The following is a 9,546-nucleotide window of genomic DNA, read 5'->3' on the forward strand; positions in this document are numbered from 1 at the left end:
AATACATTGTACTCAAATATTTCATGGCAGAATTGTTGCGATTAAAATGCATCATTATCTTTAAATGTGAATTTAGTAAGTTGGCAACCCTAATAAGCAGGTGCACTAGGGCAAACGTGTGTGTTTGGCAACCTGGTAAGTTAATGTTTGTTAGAGACACTTATGCTTGTGAGATATTCACATGTAACACTTTTAACAGCCTGTACTAAACCTTTAGCCTTTTATACTTTCAAGTTAAGAAAACTCTTTTTAACACAGTTGCCTTGTGAAATCTGGTGAGCAGAAAGCATCAGCTTTGCTAAGAAATAGTTCTAGTGACAGAATAGCAATGGAACAGTTATGTGCTAAGGTGGTTTTTGCTTACAGGAAGGCAGGAGAAAAGGACTGAGATATAACTGTCAAGCTAGCAATCTGGAGTTTTCCTGCTTTAATATGCAGAAACTGTGGGTCTTTGAAACGTGGGGTGCTCCCATGCATGTGGAGAGAAAAATATAATAATTCAAAAGTCTGGATCATGGCAGAGAAGAGTGCTGTGTTCACAAGACAAGACAGATTCTATGGGTGAGAACTTTTGTTCTCCATAATAAAAGGTAAAGGTACCCCTGCCCATACGGGCCAGTCGTGTCCGACTCTAGGGTTGTGCGCCCATCTCACTTAAGAGGCCGGGGGCCAGCGCTGTCCGGAGACACTTCCGGGTCACGTGGTCAGCGTGACAAAGCTGCATCTGGCGAGCCAGCGCAGCGTACCTTCCCGCCAGTAAGCGGTCCCTATTTATCTACTTGCACCCGGGGGCGCTTTCAAACTGCTAGGTTGGCAGGCGCTGGGACCGAAAGACAGGAGCGCACCCTGCCGCGGGGATTCGAACCGCCGACCTTTCGATCGGCAAGTCCTAGGCACTGAGGCTTTTACCCACAGCACCACCCGCGTCCCTCCATAATATGTGGCAATAATATGTTCTCCCTAATATGTGGCAATAAAACCAGCGCACTCTCAATGGCAATTTGGAGAAGAACCAGTTCACAAAAAAGGGTTGCAAATTCACATAATATTGCACTGCAGGGATTTTCAAGGGCGAGACATGACCACAGTGCTTCCATCTCTCACTTTATTTTTCCCTTTTTGTACAGAGCTCTCTGGCCAGGATCCTCTGCTTTTGTGTGTGTTTCTGCTCTCCTTGGTGGGAGTGCACTAGGCTTAGGGTACTAGTAGGATTATGCCTTCACTTTCGATTCGCCCTTTCCAGTGTTTCTCTTCACAAGGGAGAGAAGACATCCTAACCTGTGTAACATTTTGTTATGCAATAAAGCTTCAAACTTTCCTTTTTGCTCTGGTTATCTGTTCATCTATCTTCCTTTGCAAAGGAAGAACCCAGGTTGCAGTCCGATTGTTTATCCTGGCATCTTTGCAGAAAATGACCCCGGGCTGATCCGTTTGACACACACGCACACTAAGCCTATTGTTTAAAGTTCACTAACTAGTGAACTTTAAAGTCCCCAGAGTGAGTCATAACAGAACCCGACTAACTTATTCCATCAGTGCAATGTCAATCACATTCCTGGTTGTTGTTGTTTTTAATTACCATATTGGCCTGAATATAAGCCTCACTTTTTTTCCAAATTCTGACCATGAAAAGTTAAAGTGTGGCTTAAATTTGCAGCCTTACAAAAATAGGCTTTTGCGATATTGCTGCTGAAACAGACATCCGGTAAAACGGAACCAAAAAATTTTTTATTGCCAATTTGCAAGCTTGAGACTCTTCGCTTGCCATTTACGGGTGTGAGTGTCTGCGGAATTGTAGCAAATGAATAGCAATTTGTTATTTTAGCGATTGTATGGTGACTTTTGCGGGCTTGCAAGATCAAAGGCTTAAATTGGCTCAGAGTTACAATTCTACCATTCGCAGCGATTTTCAGCATGTGATCCAATTTTAAGGGAGCGGCTTAGATTTGGGTATTGTCTCCCCCCCTTGAATTTTAAAGGTGCGGCTTATTTGCACGTGCGGCTTATATTTGGGCCAATACGGTAAATACCGTATTTGTATCAAAATAGATTACTATTCTTTGACTGCAAGTACTGGGATCTATTTGTAAATCAGCTAAAACTGATCAGAAGTAAGTGACTGGTGGACTTAATCATTGCCCCATACTTTCAACCAGATACTGGAAATTTGCTTTTAATGGTCATTCAATAAAGGTAACTTGAATAGTCATATTTTACAGGTGAGGAATACAAAGGCTGAGACATAAGTGGTGAGCACAAGACCAGCCATGGCAGAGATTTTAATCTATGCTCTGCTCACCCTTCTCTATGTGATCTTTGACTTCATGGCATTGCTTAAGTGAAAATCCAGTATGTATGCATCATATACCAATTTTGCAAATTTTACCATGGTAATTCATGGACAACAACACATCATTTAGGCACTCCTGCAGGCACCACCTGTTTGCTCACTTCTCTTTTATTGTGTCACGTATTTCTGGTCCTCCAAACAAACTGGTATCCCGAAGATGGAGTGCATATGTGTGTGAAGGTCAATGCCTCTTTTCAGTGCACGATAATATGGAGAGGTGTGGACCACGGAGATCATTATGAGAACAAGGAAGTGTGTTGCTCCTGACTTTATTGCTCTGGTATGTTTGAAGTGCTCATCATGCAATATTTTCTCGTAAGAACCGGCTGCAAAGTGTTAGGGTGTGTATATTCTGTGAAACTGAAACTTCTCAAATGTATGTGACTTCATTTTGCACAATAATTTGGTGTGAGCCCAACTGAACATCTACATCAATCTTTAGATCTGTACAGCAGCCCAATGAAGTGAATGTTTTATTAAACTTTGAAAGTATCTCCCTGGACTCTTTCATGGGGTCTGGGGATTTCTTTCAATTTTTGATAGCTTAATAGATGTCCTCATGAGGCTCAGCATGCAGCCCATCTAGGTCTATTCATGTAGCTACTGTATATCTTGCTATAAGGAAGGCTACACATAATAGAAATTTGAATTGGAAGGGACCACAAGAATCATCTAGTCCAACCCCAGCATTGCAAGAATCTTTCGCCCAGTGTCTCATGCTCTACCGACTGAACTAGCCAAGTGGGATACATTCATTTTAAAGAAGACAAGGAGAAGGCAGTCTGGAAGATGTCACATTCATAATCCACACTTCTGTTTGTGCTGTGATTTCCAGACACTGTTCCAAGTGTTTTGTTCGTTTGTGCTGCTGCTTTCCTTGGGAAAACCTGCTGTTTACCACTGAATCGGAACAAACGCTCATTTTGTGGAAAACTCGATTGATGTTTGTTCTGATTCAGTGGTAAACAGTGGATTTTCCTGGGCCAAGCAGCAAGACAAAACCAAACCAAAAACCACTCCGATCAGTGCCTACAAATCCTGGCACAAAATGGAAGCCTGGATAAGCCCTTGGTCCTTTATATAATTTTATATCATTTGATGTCCCTGATGTTGCCTGACATTTAAGTGCTTAAACCACACACACGCACCTAATGTGTTTAGTTCCCCCATTTTTCCAGCTGCACATCTTGTGACCAGGTACATACTGAAGAAACACTGTGCTGTATGAAGTTGGACTGTGAAACTCTGCTCACTCCGTGCCTGAACAACTGGCGTGTCAGAGGCTGTTCTGAACTAATTACAGGTGATTAAAATGATGATAACGAGGACTCTGAGTCCAGTCCATGTTCCTTGCCCTGGAAAGCACCAAAGCAGAGCATTCTGAGGGCAGGGAAGGGGCAAGTCTTTGCCAGTATTACATGTGAGATTATTGGGACCAGATCTAAATCTGGAGAAGGCACAACGATCACGAATAGTGATCACAAACAGATCGGCCTCCCCTTCTGCTCAAGCCACTGTGAACAGCAAAGCTGTCAGTGCAACCATGGGACCCTCCCTCTGTAAAGCCCTGCAGGCAGGGGATGGGAGTCAGAATTGTGTCCTAAGGATGCAATCCTAACCCCATATACCTGGGAATAAGACCCACTGGATGTAATAGGATTTATTTCTGAGTATGCTGAGGAGTGAGTTTCAATGCTGCAGTCCTGGCAGCACTTCCCTGTAAGTGATCAATGGCTTAGGCTGAAAGTGTTCCATCCTTATTTCTGCGCAAGTGGCTTATTCCGTTATTTAAATAGCTTTCCAGGTGCAGGACAAGCAAAGTGTGGAAAAATTTGAGCAACAGATCAATAGTTTCATTTGCAGGTAAACATGCTGGAAAAATCTCTCCCCCTCCCCCATTTCTTCTTCCAGCTGTATGTTGGGAATAAGTGAAAGTGCCCTGAAAGTGAGGGAAAACTTGAAAATGCTGCATCTCTATGGACCTTAAAGAAAAAGAAGGCAATAGGTCATTGGTAAAACCGTACCAGGAACCCCAGATTTACTGTTTACAGTATAGGCCTTTTCATGTTTCTAAGTGACAATTACTATACAGTGATACCTTTGTTCTTGAGTTTAATCCGTTCCGGGAGTCCGTTTGACTCCTGAAATGGTTAGAAAACCAAGACACAGCTTCCGATTGGCTGCAGGAGTTTCCTGCACTCAATCAGAAGCTGTGGAAGCCGCGCCGGACATTCAGCTTCCGAAAAGCATTCGCAAACCGGAACAATCACTTCCGGGTTTGTGGCGTTAAGGAGCCAATTTGTTCAGGAGTCAAGCTGTTCAGGAACCAAGGTACCACTGTACAACTATAAGATAATGAGGAAGTCATCTTGGGATTATGGTGGATAGCTTTATGAATGTGTTGGCCCAGTGTGTGGCAGCAGTGGGGAAAAGTTGGTTCTGTGCATAGGAGCCGAGGTCCCTTCACACACACCCTTCAAATGGTGTGTGCGCACCACATCATGTGGGGATTACCTGCCCCCCAATGTTTTATTCAAGTTGGCACCCCTGTTTCCATATCATCCCTAACAGCTCTTCAACAAATTGTTGCACCAGCTAAGTGTTTCAAGTACACCACCACGACATGAAGTCTAAATTGGGGTGGGAAACCTCAGATCCAGGGGCCAAATGCGGCCCTCCATACCTGCCCATCTGGCCCTCAGGGGGACTCCCCCTAGGCCACACCTTTTACCAGTCCTGTTTTGTACCCTTTGTTGTCTTGCCCCCATGAAATTAGTGCCACCTCCCCCCAATGCCCTTGGTCTCATAGGTGCCATTTCTGGGGGGTGTTGCTGCTGAGGCATCCACAAAGGTTTTACTGTGGGTGTAGTAATGCTCGTCCCCAACCTCTTGCCCCTCCCTTCTCCGGTCTCTGCTCTCCGGCCAGACCTGGGCGCCCAGGACAGGGTTGGCGGACGAAATTACTTCTTTAGCAAAACAAGACAAACAAAACCCGGTAGGGCTGCCACCACTCCCTATGTTCCAGGGGACCCAAAATCACAACCCAGGGAGAAGGCTGTGACCCGTTAGCTTGGCCGTCCCCCTACTCCACAAGCTGCATCCACAGTCTTGCAGGCAGAAATTCTACGGTAGAGCGTAACCCAGCGTAAGGCAAGGACTTAGCTATTCCCTTTGGAAAGGCACACAACTAAAACAGTTTCATCTTTAAAATGTTTATTTTAAAATAACATAAGAAACATGCTAAAATAGCAGGCACATCTTTTGGAACGTTACAGATAAGAAAACAAGAAAGCTACATAGACTAACTAAGATCACATACTTACAACTCTAACACAAAGATAGGATAGTTGAAGTTCTTTAGGACTCTGCAAGTAGACGACGATTGAAGATCTCCATCTCAAAAGATGAATAGCGGCCTATTAAGCTGGAACAATAGAGCCTGGCATCTTTGCGATTTGCAGAGCAAAGCAGAGAGCAAAGAGCAAGACAATTGCTTGATCTTTTATCCACAATTCGCAACCTGCGTCGTAACTTTCAAGCCAATCATAAGACTCAAATTATTTTTGAATGCGCCAATGATCGGCTTGCTGGTCAATCAATTTACCTCTTGACAGCTGGGCCAATTTAGAATTCAAACTTTTAAATCAAAGGGTTTCCTCCCTTCCAAGGAAATTAGCCAGAGACACATTCCCAGGCAATTCAAGGGCAGATAACAACACTGGGGGGGGGAAGATGTTTACACCATCGAACTCAGGTGCTAGTTCCTTCATTAATCAAAACATCCTGTGTTCTAATAAACCTTTCAGCTGAGGAGTCAATTGTCTGGAGCTTTAAAGATACACAACTCCTTTCCCAGGGTCCCTGTGGCTGATGAAACTCCCACAAGGCCTCACTCTCTTTTGCTTGGCCAAAGAATAATTTTCTAAATATTACTAACTTTACTACAGTGGGTGTGCAGACGGGTGACCCAACACGTTGTATGCTGTAGCAAGACACTCCATCAGGCCCTCCCGTTCTGGAGAGGGGCCTCTGTTGGGCCTTCCCACTGCAGTGGCAACGTGTGCTGTCAAGTATGGGCATGACATTGCACGCAAGTGCCGGGCACCCACAATGTTAAGTGGGACCCGGTGCACCTGCTTGGTCTAAAAAATGTTCCATGTCCCTCTTCTAAACGCTATGTTAGCAGGGCTCCCCCCCCCACCCTGAATTCAGTTCCTGCACGTCCCAGATGTGTGCCAAAAGAGGACAAGTCAGGTGTTCATGGTGAGTTTCGGCACCTCCAATTCCATAAAAAAAATAGCACTGTATGTTAGTATTGTGACCAAGAATATTACCTCGGAGAAGGAACTTAGGTTGTTTGCTTGTGATGACCTATGCCTACAGAATTGTAGGACCCAGCCTTCAGGGATAGTACAGAACAGTGTAGAACTACAACTGCCATCATCCCTGCGTATGGTGCCTGCTTACTGGAACTGATCTGAGTTATAGTCTAGCAATAATTGGAAGGCCAAAGGTTCCCCATACCTGATATGGAGACAACAAGAAGGAACCCTTCATACAGAGATCAGTGTCCAAATTGAAAGTGATACTTTGCGATAGATTTTTTTTTTAATGTGTTCTACAAACAGCAGTTATCCTGTCTGGTGTCATCTCACATGACAAGAAGATAAAGGGTAAATAAATAACTGTATCATTGTGGGTTGAGAAATCTATTTCCTGGCATGCATTAAAAGCATACCTATGTGATTATCCGATAAACCAGTAACAGGAATTTCTTTGCCTATGCTATGACCCAGCCCTCCTTGTCAAGCTGACCTTTGCTGTCAAAGATTTTTCTATAAGAGCAACCTCGCCCTGCCTTTCAAAGGGCATAGTGCTTCACCTGCCAGTGGAAATACTGATTTATAAAGGCTTGTAGAAATCATTACATGTATATGCATGCAAAAGCCCATCACAGGTGATGCCTGAGGATTTTATTATTGCTACTCCTCATTTAACCTTTCTTTTCTTCCACAGAAAAGAAGCTGGTGTAGGAGATTCATCATGTGCAAAGCGTCACACATGGAGGAGAGACCTCAGTCTGCTTGGATTACATAATCCCTAGTCTCTTGTTCACTAGCACCCCCTGAAGTGTACACTCTGCACCCCTAACCAAAGTCCACTATGTCATCTAACACACAACTGGTTGTTGAATTCCAATATATTAAAGTCTGTGGGTACAGGGCGGGTATAAATTCAATAAATACAGTCGTACTTGGAAGTTGAACGGAATCCATTCCGGAAATCCGTTCAACTTCCCAAATGTTCGGAAACCAAAGCATGGCTTCTGATTGGCTGCAGAAAGCTCCTGCAGCCAATTAGAAGCCACAGAAGCCCTGTTAGCTGTTCGGATTCCAAAAAAAGTTTGCAAACCGGAACAGTCACTGTTTGGGAGCCAAAACGTTCAAGAACTAAGTTGTTCAAAAACCAAGGTACAACTGTAATAATAATAATGTTTTTGTTTTTTTAAAAATGAACCAACACCTCCCCAGACTCCCAGCAACTAACTTTCAAGGGCGACAGAAGTACGAAATTATATTTGGTGGAATTCAATGCTATCCTATTATGTTCTGTCTGTGCAAGCATTGCCACAAAGAACGATCTCCCCTCATCCTTCTGTGTGCTGTTTGGTGGGGTTCTCCCAACCCCCCTTGAGCCAATTTTTGGCAGGGCAGACATCTATCTGGCCCTTGGGGGGGGGGCTCTCCCTAGGCCACACCTTTTACCAGCCCGGTTTTGTACCCTGCTCAAGAGCTTTTGCCTGGCTGCTACATGTTGTGCCTCTTTCTCACTTGGATGGAGGATTAAGAGAGATGCCCAAGTTTCTATAGTAGACAAAACAACAGTAAAATGAAAGTCAACTTCATTGGTATTGAAAAACAACAACACTTTTCCTTATGTTGCTACAGATTGGATAGGTAACCAAATAAAATAGAGCTGATAGAGACTCTCAGCCCCTCTCAGTGCCCAGCAACTGGAGGAGGAAGAGAGAGAAGAGGGTGAAGAAACTCAGCAAACCTGGAACTGGGTGTGGGGAGTACAGCTGAATGGGACCCAGCAATAGGCAGCCTGAGGAAGAACCATCCACCTTGTGTCTGCCTATAAGAAAGTCTAGAGTGAGAGACTAGGGTGATGTCCATTGTTTCCAGAAACTCTTCTTGTTGTGATACTTTTGTAGAAGAGCTGAGAGTCTGTCTGAACCCTGGGTGAGAATTTATTTTGACCAGTGCTATTTTTCTAGAAAAATAGGTGCCGGAACTCACCACAAACACTTCCCTTGTTCTCTTACAATCAAAATGGCATCCACCTGGCAGGTGCAGAAACTGGAAGCTCCAGCTGGGGAAAAACACACTCTGATTTTGACTTACCGTACTTTTCTGTGTATAAGGCATGGGTTTTTTTTACTCAAAAATGTTTAAAAATGGGGCTGGTTTTATACACAGGTAGTGCATTGTAGGGCCAGGTGATTGGTTGCAGCCGCGTCTTATACATGGGGGCAGGTTACACACAGAAAAATATGGTATATATATTAGCAACTTTGTATTAATGTAACTTTTTTATACGTAACTGTGTAATTCTATCAGTGCTCCCCCCCCCCCGAAAAAGAGGTGCTGGAACTCACCATGAACACCTCCCCTGTTCTCTTATAATGGCGATGGCGCCCACCTGAGAGATGCTGGAACTCAGTTCTGGCAAGTTCCAGCTGAAAAAAAGCCCTGATTTTCTTAATATTTTGTTTAAGTTGTCTATTTTTGCTTCAGTTTTTTGTACATTCCTTAGAGATATTTTTAATATACAGTGGAACCTCGGTTTTCGAGCATCTCGGAAGCCAAACGTTTCAGAAGCCGAACGCCAAAAGTGCCTCAGAAGTCGAACAGCTTCCTCTGCGTGTTATTATTTTTTTCTCAATGTATTTTGCCGACCGCCCATTGCTCCTTGGTTTTCAAACGTCTTGGAAGTCGAACAGTCTTCTGGAATGGATTATGTTCGAAAACTGAGGTTCAACTGTATTAAGCGTCATAAAAAGTAGTGCCAGGTCTGGGCCACCATGAGGCAAGATCAGGTGACCACCTCAGGTGGCAGGAGCCACAGGGCAGCAGATTCAGTCACTAAGAAATGCATCACTTGCTGCCACCATGGTGGCAGCAATGGCTGGG

This window comes from Podarcis melisellensis (genome assembly GCF_964234715.1).
Source record: "Podarcis melisellensis genome assembly, chromosome: 6".
In the NCBI taxonomy this organism is placed as follows: domain Eukaryota; kingdom Metazoa; phylum Chordata; class Lepidosauria; order Squamata; family Lacertidae; genus Podarcis; species Podarcis melisellensis.